The sequence below is a fragment of the Silurus meridionalis genome, chromosome 22, assembly GCF_014805685.1.
Source record: "Silurus meridionalis isolate SWU-2019-XX chromosome 22, ASM1480568v1, whole genome shotgun sequence".
Taxonomy (NCBI): domain Eukaryota; kingdom Metazoa; phylum Chordata; class Actinopteri; order Siluriformes; family Siluridae; genus Silurus; species Silurus meridionalis.
In genome coordinates, this window is record NC_060905.1 from 6062593 (window position 1) to 6083839 (window position 21247).

At 36.4% G+C, this 21247-nt stretch overlaps 1 protein-coding gene across 2 annotated transcripts in view; it reads left to right on the top strand.

Annotated features, from left to right (window-relative positions):
* The first annotated feature begins 3554 nt into the window (after window positions 1-3554).
* The window catches only part of rhbdf1a (rhomboid 5 homolog 1a (Drosophila)), a 46476-nt gene continuing 28783 nt past the window's right edge, over window positions 3555-21247 (top strand). For both annotated transcript variants that reach the window (XR_006923771.1, XM_046834969.1), the window contains exon 1: window positions 3555-3867. The gene's annotated coding sequence lies outside the window, so the exon portion shown is untranslated. The remainder of the gene's footprint in view (window positions 3868-21247) is intronic.

Sequence of the window (21247 nt, forward strand, 5' to 3'; positions counted from 1 at the left end):
GGGTTAATCTGCTAATTCTCTGCGAGTTGGGTGGAAGAAACTGAGGAATAAATGTAAAAAATAATCTTTTCAGCACTAAATGTAAGACTCTCCTTTATATTGTATAGCACACTATGCAACCTTTTTGCATGGATTTTAATATTTGAGCAAAACCTGAATGCACTCAATATGATCATAGCCTATAGTATATTATATATTTGTAACAATTCTAATTGAGATAAATCGCAAATATATTGCATATGCAATATATAACATAATGCAGCTCCAGTTCCCAATAGGAATGACCTACACGGTCTTTAAGGTATACTAAATACCGAGTCATTTGCTAAACAACACTATCCATGGCAACATCTTTAATTAAGTGTCACCCACAATAAGATGGATTTCAATGTTCACAGGAAGATTCATGAATATTTACATATTACTGGTCATTCTTAGTACAAAATAATTTTGTATTTATTATTTAGTATTGTATTTATATATTGTATTTTTTTTTTATTCATTTCACGTTTGATTGAACAGCTTATTTGTTCTACAGGAAAGATCCAAAGGGCATCTGGTTTAGACTAAAGTGTGCATTGAGACTGGGGACACATCAAAAAAGTTAGCCTGCAGGACAAGAAAAGCATTTGGACTTTAACGTGAACGTGCAGTGCTCTTCAGAAGCTTCCTGGGCTTATTAAAATAGCCTACTAGTTTGTTCATATTTGGGAAAATGTCATTATAAAATATTACAGACAAGTTCAATAAAAATTATAATCTCAGAAGCAGAATTAAAAACACATAAATATCCCAGACACAGTGGAGGCCCTAATCTATTTGGCACCCTAGGCAACATTTTCTACTGATCCTCCCCCACCAAGCTCCTGTTAAACACCATCCATGCAGCCCACTTTTCCTTACATACCTAATTGACTTGAATTATTATTTCACAAGTTCAGAAACCAAAACACCTACACCCGGCTCATATACACATGTAAATCAGTGAAAAACTTAAAAGACTCACCTGACCTTCCCTGAGTTAAAACTAAGTAATAAAAAATCTAAGTTGAAATAAAGCCTTTGCAATATTTAATGTACACATGCGCACTTTCATAAGTAACACAATAAAATACAACGTACCAATCTCAGCCCATGAGAAGTTGTCGCCTTTCTACTTTACTTTACAACTGTACTACCACGTTGCCTTGTTGCCCTCCTACAATGAGTTCTTTGAAGGAATGTCCATCATAAGTTGTTAAAGAAAAAACATTTCAAAGACAAATAAAGAAATATCATAATCACTACTGCATCCTTGTCTGAACAGCATCATCAGCATTATAATGTAAAAGCTTTATGTATGAACAGTTTCCCACAGCTCCTACAAATATGAAGCTGTATCCGACATTTTACACCAGATTGTCTAGCTCAGTCAAAACCACAGAGGGATGGAGACCAGCAAAAAGGGCAGCGCTATAATAATGGATCACTGGCTACAATGTCTGTTAGGTACTTTAGTGTATAATTCAGTATGTGCAATGATGCGCAATGGAGAATGGAGTTGAGTTAAGTGTGACTTTTTTATTAAACAAAATAGAAAAGGATAGGGAAAGTGACGTTATGTCATTTTCCACAGATGCAGATGTTTTCTCTTACACTATTGAGTGCCCCCACCACACACACACACACACACACACACACACACACAGAAGGAATAATTATTGAATGAAAGCTTTACAAGGCAACCATGGTTTCTTCTGTACTCTGTTTTCAGTAATTGCATAGTCATTTTCTTTGTAAAAAAAAAAAAGTGTGTATTGTGTCTAGATTGTATAGTGTGCAGTGTAGTACACAATGTGTAATGTATATTGTGCAGTGCGGCAGCTGTATCAGATATTTTACACCATGAATATCCACAGAGAGACAGAGACCAGCAAATAATAATGGATCACTCACTACAAAGCCCAATAGGAACCGCATTGTATATTTGATCATGTGCAGTGATGTGCAGTGGAGAATGGATTTGAGATGAAAGTGAAGATGTTGTAATCTAGTTTGGTTGTGTATTTTATATTAAACACTAGATAAGGACAGGAGGAATTCACAGAATATTACTTTCTACAAAATTGAGTTACATTTGCACTTCCCATTGTGGAGCTCTGTCTGTATAATTATAGTTATAAATATAGTTCATTATATAGTTAGTTAGTTATTATACCTTATATAGTGCATAATGAATAATGAATGAATAAGAGCTGAAATGCAACAAGAAGCTTATTTGCAGTAACAGTGTGCATTGAAATGCTCGATTCCAAGTTGTTCTGTCATACTCTTTTGCTACATCCTCCAACGAATGTACTTTTTTTTAAATGAAAAGAGTGCATCCTTTTAGTGCATTGTATAAGTAGACAGATTCTGACATCAGGACAAATTTTTCTTCACAAAAAGTTGCCCCCTTTTAGCGTATGGTATAAATAGACGGATTGGGGATTTGTCACGTACATTTTCTTCACTTAAAAAGGATATGTACATACTGTTTCTTTTCGAAAAGAGTATGTAAATATTGTTTGTTTACTTAAAGAGTACGTAAACATTTTTTCTTTGCAAAAAGAATAGAATAGCTTTGTCACATATACATTACAGTGAAATTCGTTCTTCACATATCCCAGATTGCTCAGAAGCTGGGGGTCAGACATAATACAGCACCCCTGGAGCACAGAGAGTTAAGGGCCTTGCACAAGGGCCCAAGAGTGGCATCTTGGCGATACCAGGGCTTGAACCCCCGACCTCCCGATCAGTAACCCAGCACCTTAACTACTGAGCTACCACTCACCATAATCATCGTCCCTGCTTCATATCTATAAGTGCTGCATTATCAGACCTGTCAGTCATCACATCATCCGTATATGTTACACACTTGCTGTATATTTTAAGTTCTAAAGTAAACTCCTTATAATACCTGATGCACAATACTGTTATTCACACTACCATGCACTTTCACACTTTATGTACATTACTGATCTGTCATATACTCTGCATTCCTATTTAATACTGTTTATTCTGTCTATATTGTCTCACATTGCCTGTATTGTTTTGTATATTTTGACTTGTCTTGTCTTGTATAGTCCAAGCTAGATGTATAGTGCATTTATGTCACTAGCAGCTGGAAATAAATTCCTTGTGTGTGTGTTAACACACTTGGCCAATAAACCTGATTCTGATTCTTTTTCTGAAGTATACGAATTGTTACGTCACAAATTAGGCTACGCCAATTAAAAAATTAGGGCTCTTCCGAGGTACATATATGATTAAAGTCACTGAATTACACACCTAAAATTAATATGTTATAAATGTATTTGTAAGTTACAGGTCAGACAGGTGAAAGACGGAGTAATAACCTGTCCATGTGGAAAACCGACATGTCCTTTTAACCGTTCAAACCGAAACATCTCGTTTAGCCACGCCCGCTTGCCGTGCCACGATGAAGCCCCGCCTACTCAATGTCTGATTGGCTCGTGGCTTTGTCAGGCCCCTCGGTCGACGCAGCGATACTCGGGCACTAAGGGCGGGGCTCTGGGACAGAATTACCGGCAGCGGGCAGAGAAACTTAACCGAGCGGTTCCGCGGTGTATGGGAATGTACCGGAGCCTGCGTGCGGAAAGAACCGGCCTCGGTCCTTAGCAGCTCGGTCGTGCGATCATCATCTGCTGGGATGTTCAATTGACACCATATTTCAATAAAATTTATTGGTTTGTTTTATTTCTATTTTTTCCCCGTGTTTTTGGTTATTTGTCATGAAGTGACAGCGCGTCTGATCGTCTCCGGGATCCCGGGATCTCTGATCAAGTAGATTCTCCTTCAATTGGATAAATCAGGAACAGACTGACGGTAAGTCTGATCTGATTGTGATTTGTTTATTCTACAGTAATTACAGTAGGAGTATCCGGCTGCAGACAGACAGACAGACAGGGAAAACAACATGGCTCTTTGAAATGAGCGCAGAGACCGCGGAATAGACGCGCAGTGCCGGCGGCCGGGAGGGAGATCATTACACCGATATTACAATCCGGTTTACCGCCTGGAACAGAGACAGGAAGCAGGAACACTCCGACTCACTGGGGTTTCTTACTCACATTTTTACAAGCAGCAGCTTAGGGCAATGTCCCTGTGTCAGTAATAATATTAATATTAATTATAATAAGAGTAGTATTATTACACCACCTGTCAATGTGTTCATTTACCCCATACCTTAACCTCAAAGGTGTTTGATGGTGAGAGTTGCAGGCTGTAGTGTATAGTGTTTAGGGTGTAGTGTATAATGTATAGTGTTTAGGGTGTAGTGTATAATGTATAGTGTTAAGTGTTTATTGTGTAGTGTATAATGTATAGTGTTTAGGGTGTAGTGTATAATGTATAGTGTTAAGTGTTTATTGTGTAGTGTATAATGTATAGTGTTTAGGGTGTAGTGTATAATGTATAGTGTTTAGGGTGTAGTGTATAATGTATAGTGTTAAGTGTTTATTGTGTAGTGTATAATGTATAGTGTTTAGGGTGTAGTGTATAATGTATAGTGTTAGTGTTTATTGTGTAGTGTATAATGTATAGTGTTTAGGGTGTAGTGTATAATGTATAGTGTTTAGGTGTAGTGTATAATGTATAGTGTTTAGGGTGTAGTGTATAATGTATAGTGTTTAGGGTGTAGTGTTTAATGTATAGTGTATAGTGTATAATGTATAGTGTTTAGGGTGTAGTGTATAATGTATAGTGTTAAGTGTTTATTGTGTAGTGTATAATGTACAGTGTTTAGGGTAGTGTATAATGTACAGTGTTTTGGGGTATAGGTGTAGTGTATAATGTATAGTGTTTTGGGGTGTAAGGTGTAGTGTATAATGAATATTGTTTAGGTGTAGTGTATAATGTATTTATTGTGTAGTGTATAATGTACAGTGTTTAGGGTGTAGTGTATAATGTATAGCGTGTAATGTGTGGTTTAGGTGTAGCATTAATGTATAGTGTTAAGTGTTTATTGTGTAGTGTATAATGTACAGTGTTTAGTGTAGTGTATAATGTATAGTGTTTTGGGGTATAGGGTGTAGTGTATAATGTATAGTGTTTTGGGGTATAGGGTGTAGTGTATAATGTGTAGTGTTTTGGGGTGTAAGGTGTAGTGTATAATGAATATTGTTTAGGGTGTTGTGTATAGTGTTAAGTATTTATTGTGTAGTGTATAATGTACAGTGTTTAGGGTGTAGTGTATAATGTACAGTGTTTAGGGTGTAGTGTATAATGTATAGTGTAATGTGTAGTTTAGGGTATAGTGTTTAATGTATAGTGTTAAGTGTTTATTGTGCAGTGTATGATGTACAGTGTTTAGGGTGAAGTGTATATTGTATAGTGTTTTGGGTATATAGTGTTGTGTAATGTATAGTGTTTTGGGGTGTAAGGTGTAGTGTATAATGTATAGTGTTTTGGGGTGTAAGGTGTAGTGTATAATGAACATTGTTTTGGGTGTAGTGTATAATGTATTTATTGTGTAGTGTATAATGTACAGTGTTTAGGGTGTAGTGTATAATGTATAGTGTGTAATGTGTAGTTTAGGGTGTAGTGTTTAATGTATAGTGTTAAGTGTTTATTGTGAAGTGTATAATGTACAGTGTTTAGGGTGTAGTGTATAATGTATAGTGTTTAGGGGTATAGGGTGTAGTGTATAATTTATAGTGTTTTGGGGTGTAAGGTGTAGTGTATAATGAACATTGTTTAGGGTGTAGTGTATAATGTATAGTGTTAAGTATTTATTGTGTAGTGTATAATGTACAGTGTTTAGGGTGTAGTTTAGGTGCAGGGTGTAGTGTATAATGTACAGTGTGCAGTGTGTAGTTTAGGGTGCAGGGTGTAGTGTGTAATGAATAGTGTTAAGGGTGTGGGTGTACTGTATAATGTATGGTGTGCAATGTAGTTTAGGGTGTAGGGTGTAGTGAATAATGTATAGTGTTTAGGTGTCGTGTATAATGTATAGTGTTTAGGATGTTTGGTGTAGTGTATAATGTATTGAGTGCAGTGTAGTTTAGGTTAAAGGTGTAGTATATAATGTATAGTTTGCAGTGTGTAGTAGTTTAGGGTGTACTGTATAATGTATGGTGTGCAGTGTGTAGTTTAGGGTGTAGGTGTAGTGAATAATGTATAGTGTGCAGTGTGTAGTTTAGGGTGCAGGGTGTAGTGTATAATGTATAGTGTGCAGTGTGTAGTTTAGGTGTAGGTGTAGTGAATAATGCATAGTGTGCAGTGTGTAGTCTAGGGTGCAGGGTGTAGTGTATAATGTATGGTGTGCAGTGTGTAGTTTGGGGTGTAGGGTGTAGTGAATAATGTATATTGTGCAGTGTGTAGTTTAGGGTGTAGGGTGTAGTGAATAATGTATAGTGTGCAGTGTGTAGTTTAGGGTGCAGGGTGTAGTGTATAATGTATATATGTATATAATGTATTTTTTTTTATAAAAGCAGGATGGTAAGTTCAATCAATTTTTATTGACAGCATAGTAATATCATTTATACAGCTGAGCAGTCAAAGGTTAAGGGCCTTGCTTCTGAAGGGCCCAACAGTTGCATTTTGGCAGCAATGGGATTTGAACTCATGACCTTCCAATCGGAAATCCAATGCTAAGAAACTTATGCTATGCTAAAAAACTTCTGTATTCATGCTTCTACCCATGAGTCGTGTTTAAACGTGAGAAAAAGATTGGATTTTTATCAGCCATTTACTTCCCAATGACATCTTGGACATTAAAGAACTTGGATTTTTACAAAAGTTTTAGCTCAGTCCACTGCCCACAAGTGATTGGGTAAAAACTTTAAATATGACTCACAGGATTATACATGTCATGAGACCAGCAGTCCATTGTAAACCCAGAGAGCTCATCATCACTCAGACTGATGTAAGCCACTGTACTACTTGTCTGCTGATTGGAAGATGAAGTCCAAATCTCTGCACCATCAGAATTAACTGAAGACACGGCATGATGGAAAGTATATGCCCAAGCAGATCCACTTAAATCTATGACATCAGAGAAAGTAGAATTAGATGGGGTGAAAAAAACTTGCAGTTTGGCATAGAGGTGAAAAGATGTTGGGTGTTCAAGGAAGGAGGTACAAACTAATAGAGCCATGCCTAGATGAGTCATGGAGCTGCAATGGATCTTTACTTTTCTGGCAAGGCCCATGTGTGTCTGGCACAAGAATGCTTTTAGTATGCATGGCTAAAATGGTCCCAGACATTAGTGTTTGAATGTAGCTGTGAACAAGCACTGAAGTCAAGTGTGTAAATACATATGACCTTGTATGCATGGATATTAAAGCTGGGTATGGTGCAAGTCAAGAAGTTTCAATTTCATTCAAATTTACATTATCTTATTACTACAAACGTCATCCTATGATTAATTGAATTGAATTTTACACCAAATCTATTGTTGTTTGTTTGAAAACACATTCTACTTGTAATTGTGAAACTGAGGCCTACACCCATCTTATGCATTCTTCTAATAAAAGTCATTTACACATTTGAAAAAGTTTTCCATCAGCAGAACTTAATTTCATTTCCTTTATTTTTTCTTCATATTATTTTTCCACAAATCAGTTCCACAAAAGTTTTTTTGCCATAAACATAAGTGATGCTGACTTACAGGACACGAGCCCTTTACATAAGGTACATGCATGCACATAACATCTTGAATCTAGTCAAATATATCTGATACTTCCTTTTATAAGGTTACATTAAAGCAAATACAAGGTTTTATGCTTCTGTTATGACATGACGTAGCACACGCAAGAGTCTCAGTGGACCGTTACAGCCCCAGTGCTCCTTCTGGTGCTGCTTCTGCTTCAAGGTCTCGTGGTGCATTTATGCTTTCGGTAGCTCTGTGTTTACGACCTATTCGTTGCACACCCAGTGCTGTATAATATAGTGTGAATAAATTGATCAACATGAGATCTGGGAAATGAAAATGCAGCTCGATGGTAACACTTTCAGTAAATCATGTAAACCAACTTGTTAGACAGCTTTGGGAACAGTTATTGTTCTCTAGTGGATAAAAGAACACTCTTTTGTGAACTTAGTATTGTTTTGAATTTTAATGGCCTGGCAGAAAACGGATCTTAGGGTCAGCTGTGTACAAAAGCAAGTCTTCTGAAATGAAGTGAAATCGCTGTCTCAGGGAGTTTTCAGCAATATTTCTCTCTTTGCAATCCCTTAGTATTCAGGTGTATTTCATTTGGAAACACTAACACAATCTGTACGTGTAAGCATTTTTCCTAGTACAGTTGCTTTACTGGGTGCAAATAAGCCATGCTCAGAGGATTCCTTTGTCTGATTGTGTTTCTTTGTCTGCCATCGAAGCAAATGGGCCACAGCATGGTCTTACTGGTAATGTTGCTTTAATCGTATTGGTTGCTCAAAGCACAATAACCAAAAGTGTTCATTCATAAATTATTTTTCACCCCACTATTATCATACGCTTTATAGCCAAAAGAATCAACACCTGGGTATTGAAAATCCCATTCCGAAACCATGGGCCTTGTTATTGGGTTTTTCCCCAATTACACTTCTGGGAAGACGTTCCACTAGATTTTGGATCGTAGCTGTGGGGATTTTGTGATCATTCAGTTACTCAGCTATTCATTCTACTCTAACCATAACACACCATGTTTTCATGGAGCTCACTTTTGAGTGATGCTGGAAGTGGAAGAAAATCTTAATAACATTTAAGACAATATAACATGTTTTCATCATATGGGTGTCATGATCAGGTGTCCACATACTTATAGTGTAGATCCTTACAGCAATTTTAAGCAATATGAGCAATTTTTTACCTCAGTAAAACTGCCCATTTCATAATACACTTGAAGGTAAAAGGTTTGTTTTTCAGTAGCAGGTTTGACCTTAATGAAAGCCTCAAAATAAACCTGGTGATCAGTCCTGAGGAGTTTGTGAAAAGCTCAGCATCATGGTAGCATTGGTGTGGATATGTGTGTTGCCTGAGAATGTGGTGAGTGTAATTTGGAGGTTGGTGGGAATGCTGTGGGTTTTCCTACAGGAAGCTGCCCAGTGCTTTTGATCATCATGCAGGGTGTGTTTACATTCTGATTTACTGGTACTCTTAATGGACAGTGCTAGAAACTTCATCCTCTAGATCCTATAGAATTAACTTTATACTTAACCTAAAGGATGGCGGAAATGCTTAACAGTGCATACAGGATCTATCTAAGTTATTTGTAAATCAAGTCAAGTCAAGTTTATTTCTATAGCGCTTTTCACAACAGACATTGTCTCAAAGCAGCTTTACAGAAATGAACAGTTAAGGTGAATTAAGCATTAAGCATTTATCCCTGATGAGCAGCCATGGCGACTGTGGCAAGAAAAAACTCCATTAGATGTTATGAGGAAGAAACTTGAGAGAAACCAGACTCAAAAGCTGAACCCATCCTCATTTGGGTGGCATCAAGACTGTGATTATAGACTTTATCTTAATTATATAAATGAAGCAGGGATGTGAAATATGTTTCAGAGGAACAGGGGCAAAGAGGGAAAAAAGGCCACAGCAATGCATTCACAAAATCAGTTTCTGGTTCTCTTACCCTGATGTTATAACTCTGTCTGTCTATAATCATACACTTTATATAATATGATATATACAAAGAGTCACCACCTGGATTTATCTAAGCAAATGGGTAAGAGCCTCCTATTCGATAATTACTGCATGGATGATTACGTTTCAGCTGGCAACAAGTTATTTACCTCGAACTGATGCAGCTTTTTATTTCTTACACAAACATGTCAGAAGACACATCCTGTGGTCATGGAAAAGATGTTAATCTGTTTCAGAAGGGTCAAATTATTGGCATGCATCAAGCAAAGAAAACCTCTAAGGAGATCACTGAAACTACTAAAATTGGTTAAAGAATGTTCAACGCATTTTAAAAACTGGGAGGACAGTGGAGAATTATTATCTTTGAGGAAGAGATGTGGTCGGAAAAAAATCTTGAATGATCGTGACCGGCGATCACTTAAACCCTTGGTGAAATCCAATCGTAAAAAAACAGTAGAACTCACGCCTGTGTATAATAGTAAAAGTAAGAGGAAGGGAACTTAAGTGATTGGGACTAAACAGCTGTGTCGCAATAAGAAAACCACTTATCAGTGAGGCTAATCTGGAAAAAAAGCCTTTAATTTGCTAGGGAGCATAAAGATTGGCCTTTGGAGCAATTGAAGAAGGTCATATGGTTTGATAAGTCCAGATTTACCCTGTTCCAGAGTGATGGTCGCATCAGGGAAAGAAGAGAGGTGGATGAACTAATGCACCCATCATGCCTATTGCCTACTGTACGAGCCTGTGGGGCCAGTGCTATGATCTGAGGTTGCTGCAGTTGATTAGGTCTGGGTTTAGCAACGTTATGTGCCCAAAGTATGAGGTCAGCTGATTACCTGAAAATAGTAAATGACCAGGTTATTCCATCAATGGATTTTTTCTTCCCTGATGGAACGGGTATATTTCAAGATGACAATGCCAGGATTCATCTGTCTCAAATTGTGAATTGTGAGTGGTTCAGGGATCATGGTACATAATATTCACACAATGGGCCATGTGAAGTCCAGACCTCAACCAGACCGTAGCCCGGAATCTTTAGGATGTGCTGGAGAAGACTTTGTGCAGAGGTCTGACTCTCCCATCATCAATACAAGATCTTGACTGCAACTATGGACGGGAATGTTGTGACATTGCAGAAGCTTATCGAAACCATACCATGACGAACGCGTGCTGTAATCAAAACTAAAGGCGGTCCAACGTAATATTAGAATGTGTGACTTTTTTTTTTCAGATGGCCAGTGTATTATGTTATATAACATGATATATTGTGACATATTATATGATATATATTATATTATAATTTGGACTGTCTGAAGTCTACTGAAAGTTTAACATGAGTTCAAGGAATACATGTTTAGATGAACTCAATTGTATGAAAAACAATATTTGTGATGTATCAGGTCTATGCACATGGGTGAACAACCATTCTAACAAGTTTGTAATATATCTGTGTATGAATTTTTTTTAAATACTACACTTGAAGCTTCGTGGGTTTTTATCCTTTAGACTTTAGTTGTAGGTGAAATAAAATGATCAGTGCTACATTCCCACAGTCCCTGAAACAAGATCAGGCCTATATTACCTTTTCTTTAAAAATAAATCTGATTCACTGATGTATTTTATGCCATGATCATGAGAGGGTTAACTGACAGGACACAGATCTTGCACACCGAGCACGTATGCAGCACAAAGATTACATCTTAACAAGTGGAAACATACCGGTAGTCAAATGTATCTGGCATTTCCTTTATAAGATTGTAGTAAAACAAATATATGAGATTATTTCCTCTTTATTCTTAATATAGCTATTATAGCTTGAAATAGTTCTATTAGATCGCGTTTAAGCATTTATTTCTAGAAAAAAAAAGCATCTGTCGAAGGATCACATAGGAAGGATTGTGTGATTTGAATGTAATGCTTGAAATGAGAAAAAATAAACAGAAATAGACTTAAATCCTGCCTGTGTTTTGTAATTTTGAAATTTCTTTGACATTTTATACATTTGACTAGACTGTTAATAAGATGCCATTTTTTCCTTCCATTACAATTTATTTCCTGTTTTCTTGAAATTAGAAGAAAACACTTACAACAGATGAAACAGATGCTGTTATCTCGCTAAAACTTGGATCAGTACATGCCTACTTACATTCCTGGAAAGAAAGGAGACCATAATAACATTTTATTAGGTCAAAATTTGTCCACAAGCCCCAGGCTTTCGCCTGCATGTGCTGTTGATTTTATTAAAATGTTGAAACTTTCCAATGTGACCAAGACGGTGTATTTTTATCTGCAAAATATTTATACACCCCTGCAAAAGATTGTGTCTGTAGTGACCGAGGGCAGACATACACATGCTTAAATAGGAGTGTGTTCTTAACGCAGTAAAGATCTTTCAGTACACGCTTGAGCGAATTACTGCGAATTCCTTTGTCACTCATAGAGAGTATTAAACAACAGAGAATTATTTTTTAAGAGAAGCCAGAGTGTAGTTTTAAATAGCATGACCTGCTCCTCTGTGTCTATTTTTAGAAAACAGTATCAGTCTGAGGACACTCCCTAAACCTCTCAGCTCTGAGTGAAGTGAAATGTCTTGTGAGTAGAGCTGGGCAATTCTCGATTTTGACTTCCTGTTCTGTTTATAGAACTCACTAGAAAGTGAGGGTGTGTTCTGGCCGGTGATTCGGCCGTTAGTTATCTTTTGGGTGTAGGTGACCCATGACTAATTTTACTATCAGGCCCAGAGTTTCATATAACCTATTTCTTTAAAAAAATATATATTTTGACCATTTGGAAATGACATCATGATACTTTTTAATGAATGTGAATACATGTGTTTAGTGGGTCCTCTCAGATTTGATGAATGGTCTAATGGTAGCTAATGTTGGGTTTTGAGAAAAAAAAAAAGAGTGAACTTGCATAGCTATGCTGTGCTGGGAATGCCAGAGTGTAGCAGTCATCAAGCTTTACTTTCCATTAGCTATTCCTCTCAGCTTGGCAATGCGGCATGCCAGGGTAAATGATGTAAACGCTTTCAAATATGCAGACTGAAGCGACAGCCATGGAGAAAGACCCTTCCTGGCTGAAGATGATCAACAATTTGACTATGAATTTCAAAATATTCGATAGTGAATAAATACAATTTCTCCATGATGTTCTTTTTAGAGAGCATGCCTTGATGCTAAATGCATTGTCTCACTTGAACTGAAAATGCTCAGACGAGGGCCCCAAGTTCTTTTATGACTTTGCAGACACTGTGCAAACGATTTGCAAAGGCAAGATCAGCACATCGAGGAAACACAACAAACCTGTTTTACCACCTGGTACAAAAAGCACCCCGAAGAGCGTGCCGAAATCCAGATAACACGGGGAGCTCAACAGCGCGGCAGCCAGAAACAGTGACGTTTGCACAAAAATGGAAATCCTTAATCACTGAAAAGGCATCAATAACACCATGACAATAATAATTACCTGCAAACAGTACAATACTCATCAAAACTCTGGATATCAAGCAAATTCGGAAAAAAAACCCAGACTTGATCCAAGATACCAAACGCCATTACTCTATAATATTCTGTAGGAATGCTGAGAAAAGCAATTAAAACCAAAAGAGTGAAACTGATCATTATTATTTACATATTAATATTATTTATAATATTATTTAATAATTAAAACAATTTAAATTGTAAACCGACTCAAATGCCTTCGGTATTTAAACATTGGCGTCTTTTTAAACTTAAGTTAAAAATGGTCATCTTCAGATTTAAGGTACTTTTAAATACTGAACACTACTGAATACTGAAATATGGTTATTTAGCATTTATACTACTAGTATAGTCAATTTTTTATATAAATAATTGTGCCTGAAACACTGGGAATTCAATCTTATTGATCCCTATGTGCACAACATGGCCTGATATATTCTACATAGAGTTTACTATATAATGCTGAACTTGCTAACATATGCCCCGTATGTCAGTGGTCCTTGTAATCATTGCAAACATTCACTAGTGGATCTCATTTTGTCTTCATGTTGTGGAAATTTCTTCAATTATTCGATTCTTGGACTAAAATAAAACAAAATTCTAAAACTAAAATTCTTGGACACTTCAGAATCTTGGATTCTTAACCCAAATACACTTTTTGCCATTGTTTTTGCCATGTCGGTCGATGTTGATTTTTCAAAACCTTTGCTACTTTGTTAGTTAGACGTCCTATTCTTTTTAAAAGGACAGTCTTCCCTTCTTACTCAAAAAAAAGGCTCAAAAATGTGTTTACTTGCATTAAATTAGAAAGAATTAGACGATCATTCAATGTTTCTTCAAGGACCTTCGACAAACTCTGGAGTTCCTTTTTAAATGATGTGTTGACTAACTCTCAAAAGTCAGCTTAAGCAGATTATCCCTTCTTTTTTCACTTTTTTATAGGTTTGGTTGTAGGTAGTTGTTTGAGGGAGGTGTTAATGAATAGAGAAATTAGTTTGGCAAAACCAACATGAAATTTATGAGAATAAAACAGATTTGCGCAGACTCGCTCTACTTTAGTGTGCACATACACATATCACATTAGCATATCCTCAAGATATGATCATCTTTTTCCAGGCTAATATTAGCTAATGATACAGTAAACTCGTTTATTCGGATTCTTTTATATTACCAGATCTGATAACCTTTACACAGTTTTGCATAACAGCTTCCCAGTTTAACATTGAAGCGCTCTTGGGCGAGTCATCACTCAAAAGCTACACCAAAATAGATGAGCCACATATGACACAGGTGTTTATGAACTCATCAGTATAAGTAAACACTTCCTGAAATTTCCCCATCCTCCACTCTGTCCTGACTCCCATTGGCTCTTTTGTTTTTTTGTCAGTGTAAATGGTGAATATTTTGAGTTCATTAACATGAAATAAAGTCTATTAGCATATGATTTAGCTAATATTTTTCAAATCTATTTAGCATCAGTTATATATAAACAGTATATATGTATATATTTTTAAGAGATGCCTCAGGAAAGCTCAGTGAAAAACTGGTATAAATTTCTCTTTCAGCTCTCAGTGCAAGGAGAATCTAGGATTAAGGTTTTGACACAAAGAGATTTAATGGTCCTACAATGATGTGTTAAAAATAGTTTTGTTACGACTGGTGTAGGAGAGCGATTTCAGCAACAACACCAGTCAAAAAATACGCCACTTAAAGCTTCTTATTGCAAAAGTATTATATCAAAAATATACTATCATGGATTATTTTTATAGTTTACTGTTTCACTTGTATTATCGGTAGAAGAATGCTGAGGATGGAGCCACCAGGAAGGAGGAAAAGAGGAAGGTCAAGGAGGAGGTTTATGGATGTGGTGAGGAAAAACATGCAGGTAGTTGGTTTGAAAGAGGCAGATGTAGAGGACGGGGGTATAGAGACGGATGATCCGCTGTGGCGACCCCTGATGGGAGAAGCTGAAAGAAGAAGAAGAAGAAGAAGTCCAAAGCTGTATCACATGCATTCATTCAGAATCACAAAAAAATCTCACAATTCTTGTGTTGTTATTACACCTTCCGCATTATCTATTTGTTTGAAATACATTCATGTGTTTCCTGAGTCTGGACGATTCCAATTAACAATTTTATTTTGGAAAAACTACTAAAAAAATTTAAATCACAAGCAGGGAAATATCAACGCCACAGAAGTCTACGGTAAAGCTTTTAAAAACATTTTTCAACGACTTTGTATAGAGCTTTTAACAATGAAGTTTGTTCCTTATGAGTTCATTCCTAATGAGCGAGCCAGTGGTGACTGTGGCAGGGAAAAAAAAACTCCCCGAGATGGTATGAGGAAGAAACCTTGAGAGAAACCAGACTTAAAAGGAAACCCATCCTCATCTGGGTGGCACCAAATGATTGAACAGTCAAAGCAGTCACCTTATACACAATATGATCAGAGTTCCACCATCTTATGTATTACTAAAGGTAAGCAGGCTTTCAAATAGTTATAGTAAATATGCTTTTACTCTGGTTGATGCTTGTTTTTAAAATGCTCGATGTATAAAAATTAGGGCTGCAATTAACAAATATTTCGATAATCTATTATTCGGACGATTATTTATTTGTTGTTTTTTTCCCCTGATTAATCAGATACAAAATACATTTGTTTCAATTCGATGTTTTGCTTATTAGAACTATGAAAAAACCCTATTTTAGGGTATTTATGTATAAAAGTGTATTTAAAAAAAATTCAAAAGCCGCCTATTGAGTTTAACTTTTTGTAAATAAGACATTTTAAAGCTTGTGGCTGCTTGTTGAGGAGTGCATGAGGGATTTCTCCTTTAAACAAATAGGGGTTGTAAACTTGAACAGCCCAACTAATCGATAAACAGCATTCATTGACAATGAATTTCATTATCGATTAGTTGTTGCAGCTCTAATAAAAAAACATGGTATTTAAAAATAAAAAAGCCTGTTTTTAACAAGGCAGAGGTTTGTGTGCAATGAAGCTTTGTATGATTTACAAAATAATGTACTGTAGATTATATCATAATGCTGTCGTGTAAATTGCAGATTTGCTTTTTTTTTTAATCAGCTGCATGTGTAATCTTTTGTTTGTGTGCCTCTGTGTGTGAGGGTGTGAGTAAATGAGCCCACATGTCAGCCTCAGGTGTGAGCACCTGTTTAAACCACAGCTATAATAGTCACACTTCTTACTGTTCACACAGCTGGTTGTTAAAGGTTTCACTTAAATGTTGGTGGTCTCATCTCAGCTTAAGTGCAATAATAAAAAAACAAAAAAAACAAGGAGGACGCAATAATATTATTAGCTGTATTCAGAAGCTGCTTATCGTAAAAAACTCCAACCATCCACACACAGGAAAGTAAAAACACAAACAGTTTTTTTAATTACGTTCCAATTATAATCACTATAAATATTATTTGTAAAATGTTTTACTCGACACCATCGAAATTTTCTGCGTTTTTTAATAGATTTGGGCTGAAATATATTTTGCGGTGTTCTTAATAAATATATACAGAAAATCCATCACATTTAGAGCACTTGTCTAATATTTTCAAGTCTAACATGATTTTATTTTACCTCATTGACATTCTGCATGTATTCAGTGAAAAAGAAAGAAGGGCAGGGCTTCCTGGTGGAAACCACAATAGTTTCACTTGGCTTCTATTTTTAATGGGGAATAAATGCTGCTCTTTTTGTGTATTTTAGACCAAAAGCATATAAAAATGTTAAATTGCGTAAAGTCCGGCATTGTCTAAGATTATTATATTGTATAGAAAGATGTCTGAGGTATTTCCTTTTCCCAAACCACTTGACCCAATAAACTGGAGTTAATATCACAGTAGCACACAAACCCTTAAGAGGCCCAGGGGTCTTAGGCATTTCCACCCACTATCAGGTGCAATAATAATGCAGGTCCACAATGACACAGGTTCTAGTGGCTGTTAAACCAGATACACAATCCGTTTTTCTGATGGGAAACATCATGTTTCCGTGGGTTGTTTGTGTGATTCAGGTTTCTGAATCATACACAGGCCAAATCATTTTTTTCTCCATGCTGTGGGTTTAATATTTTTCAATTGGATCATTCCATTTTTTTTTCCTTCTGTTTTAGATTTATCAAAAACGTATTCACATAGTTCCTCGTTTTTTTTTCTTCAGCAATCCAACAAAATTGCAGGAAGTGCTGTAATTTTCAGATCCCCATGTTTTTTCCTGTGTTGAAGGATTTGTGCAATGCAGCATGTGTCATTCCTTAATCATAGTTTTTTTTTGTTTGTTTTGTTCACGCGCTCCTTTTGTTTAAATAAGCCACTATACCATAGCTGAACAGTTTTAATGTCCGTGTAGCAAATCAGATATTACCACTTTTTTTTGCCAACATTTTACGATTTGTCAAATAGAGCTTCTCGGAAGCTTCTCGTAAGATTTCAGTGTTATTTTCATAGTTGTGTCTGACAGGCAGAAGACTCAAATGTTGCACTTCCTGTCTCCATTTGAAGCTCATCATCTCCTCTGCTCACTATTTCCTTCCCTTGCTCTTTAAATAAGCAAATGTCTGACCCCACGATTTCCTGGTCACTGACAATGGATGTGACGTGCTTCAACAGCCATGCTTTTCTGGCCTACTATTTGTTTTCTTGCTAACAGATAAGATAAAGCACAGAGTCTGATTTACTTTTGAGTTTTTTTTCTTGAAGGAGTATCGAGTAATGTAGAGTATGTGTCATTCCTATTATGTGTTCAGTACTGTTTGGCTGTGTTTAGACTAATCGATCAACTAGTAGTTCATACTAGTGACAGTTTCATTTCAGAGCGCTGAAACCATGACCTTGGCTGTTATTTCATCTAGTGTCTAAACTCAGAGAAGGATCATTTTGGTTCCAGATTCCGATCTCCTGTTGGGATTCATGTGCATGGGGCCAGTACACGTCATACAATAGGTGCCTTTGTGGCTGGAACCGGGCTGATATCATGCTGGAAATTTCGACAGGATCACATGTTGTTTCGGCATGCTGCGTCTGAGCCTCTTCTTAGCTCACTTAGCAGGAACGGTGTCCAACCTCCAGCAGACAATAAGGCGCTTGTTTAGCGGTTTGGGGATGCATCTGGAAGCCTCTCTCTTGGTGTTCCTCTTGAGAATTAGCTAACTTCCCCTTTTTTCGGAAACTTTTTAGAGAAGAAATCTGTATGACCCTTGTGGCAGTTATGAAAGCCAAGAGGTCAAATGCTGTGTCAGAATACTGACGCATAACGACTCAGTAGTTCTGTCTGTAGCATTGCCTTTTTACCCTCTGAATGTAACAATCTTATTGAGTTTGTAAAAAAAACATGTTCAAACATCATTTTCAGGAATAGCTTTTGTTGAACTTGTTTCCTTTTCTTTATCTTTATATCTGCTAGATAATCTTGTGCAACAGTGGAAATGAATATACAGTTACTCCTGAAATAATTCACGCTGGATATATTTGCAAGATATTCTGTGTGCAGTGGTGAATGTATTTACAGAGAGGTTGAAAAAGGCTTGTTTAAACTACATCAGATTTCAGTAGTAATGTGTTAAGTTGTATTTGTTAAGTGCAAATAAATCATGCTAACTCTGGTTAAAGCACTCAGGGCTTATATTTACCATGTTGATCTGCAGGGCTGGGTCCTGAGGTCATTAGTCTTTTAACTCCCACACATCCCTCACCATTGCAGTACTCTGTCTCTCTGAGAGATAAGACTACTTTCCAGTGGAAACAGGCTTCTGATGCAGACAGTCAAATCAGAGGCGCCAGGCATTTCAGCCATGGGTTATACCATCCTATACAGTTTCACTTGAATAAAATTTCCCAACTTCAATACTAATATCATGCTTAATTAGTTTTTTTTACATTGCTCTTGCTTAGCGTTTGATACTTTTTATATTTATTTTATTATTATACCATGGTCAGTCTGAATGTCGATTCTGATTGGCTGGAAGGTGTAACAGTAATTAACAGTAGTTAATTAGAATAATCATCATTCTGAATGAATTCTCTGCTCAATAAACCACTGTATCCATACATGGATGATTCCAAGCTGAGCACAAGTGGAGAAGAAAACATTAAAATCAGGTATATAAGAGAAAATGGCGTTCACAAGGAGTTCACATCAACAGTATTAATCAACCAATGTTGGGCAGTTATTCCCTCTCTGTCATGCATTAATAATGCACAAATAACTGGATTATCCTTTATGCATTACTTTACACTTATTTTTCTGCTTAGATTTTTACTTGATCTTTAACTGTATCCTTGTGTACTCTTACATTCGTGTTTTATTACTTTTTATACTATTATTATTGTTGTTAAAAAGACTGGCGGTTAAAATTCTCCTGCCCAGGATAGTTTTTTTTATAAAAAATTTCAACTGACAGCAATTTTATGCACAACCAGTGTTTGTCAGATGTAGGCTATGACATGATTATAAATGTACATATCAAGGACAGACATTTTGTTGATAATACATTAAAATCCATCTTTTTGGTCATTCATTAATCATTCATTGATTATCAAACCCATAATCCATTTATTCTGTTCAGAGTTGTGAATTTAGCACCAGTTCAAGCAGCACTGGGCACAAGGCAGGAGAAATTATCCCAGATGAGACACATTCACAATCAATTCATCACAATTAACTATTCATGTATAATTTATATCTGAGAAAGAATGCATTATTTCTGGAACTGCACAGGTTGGACAGCAGTTCCGGATCACTATGGTAACAAACAACAGAGGATTGTGACCTGTGCAGTAGATTAGATTACAAATATCTAGATTTAATAAAATCTCATGATGTTTGACCAAGAGATTCGATTGTCAGCGCTTTGTAAATGTCACAGTGATTTTTAAAGATTCCAGCCTGGGAAAGTCTTTATGACAGAGGGGTTTCTGGTTTCTCAGTATAATGGCAAATAACAAACTGTGTTTTTTTGTGAATGAGATGCACAAGAAAGAAAGAGAGAGAGAGAGAGAGAGGACATGCTACAGTTGATGAGAACAAAAGCTAATTCTCTCAGTAGTTCCATAACATTAAATCTAACTACAAACAATTATAATGAGCTATGTGTCATTAATTACTTAATTACCGATCTAACTAGAAGATCTGGCCAAGAGTGAAAATATTTTTCTGGTTTCGTTTTTTGGGTAATATCATGCTTCATATGTATTCACAGCAAATGATTATCACTGCCAGTATGTATAAAAAGCCGTAGAGAATACATGATTGCTGGAATATGATCTGATGAAAGTTCAGTATGATTACAGTTGGTTTAAACTGAGTATCCTGTAACTGGGTAGAAGGATTGTTTCTTTTCAAATGCAGTAGCTAAAGAGGAGTGGTGCTGATTAACACTACGGTCATTTATTTTCGTGATAAAAATAGGACAACGATGCAGAGTTATAGGTTATTATTAATGAGAGAGAATTTTGTCAGGGGAGGAACATTGAAAAGTTGATTCAAATCATAGACTAGCAACTAGAGATAAGCCAGGTCCCTATGTAAATTCCATTTAAACATAAAGACATATATATATATATTTTCAGCCCCCTTTACTGTGAAATTCTTCTCAGAATTTTTCTTTAAAAAAACGATCCACATAAAGAATAAAGCCTGAAGGACCCGATGTAAAGTGTTGAGAGGAGCTTATGTAAAGAGTTATGTGTGGAACTCCAGTTTAAGGGCCCTGGAGTGGTATGCCTATTTCCAGACCTGGGTGTTGAGTACTGAAAGTCTACATAATACTACAAATGGCTAAAGGTCACCGAACAATATGTTGTGTAGAGGCTCCTCCCAAAAAAACAGAGGTAGTGTTTATATAGTGCAGAGAATGGAGGCTATGTTTTTATTACAGGTAGCCATGGCTGTGATTATCAGTAGTGGAATAATGTGTTTGTGATAAAGTAAGACAAATAAACGAGAGAGAGAGAAAGAGAGAGAGAGAGAAAGAGAGAGAGAGATTAAGCATTTACTGGGGTGCCCTGCCAAGTATATAGGCACTTACAGTGGTGACCAGTAAATTTTTTTTTTCTTATTTAACCTGTGGCAAACCACATGCATAACTCTAAGGTCTGGTGAGAGTTTGTGTGGAATATGGGTTCTTTCACTGTGTGTC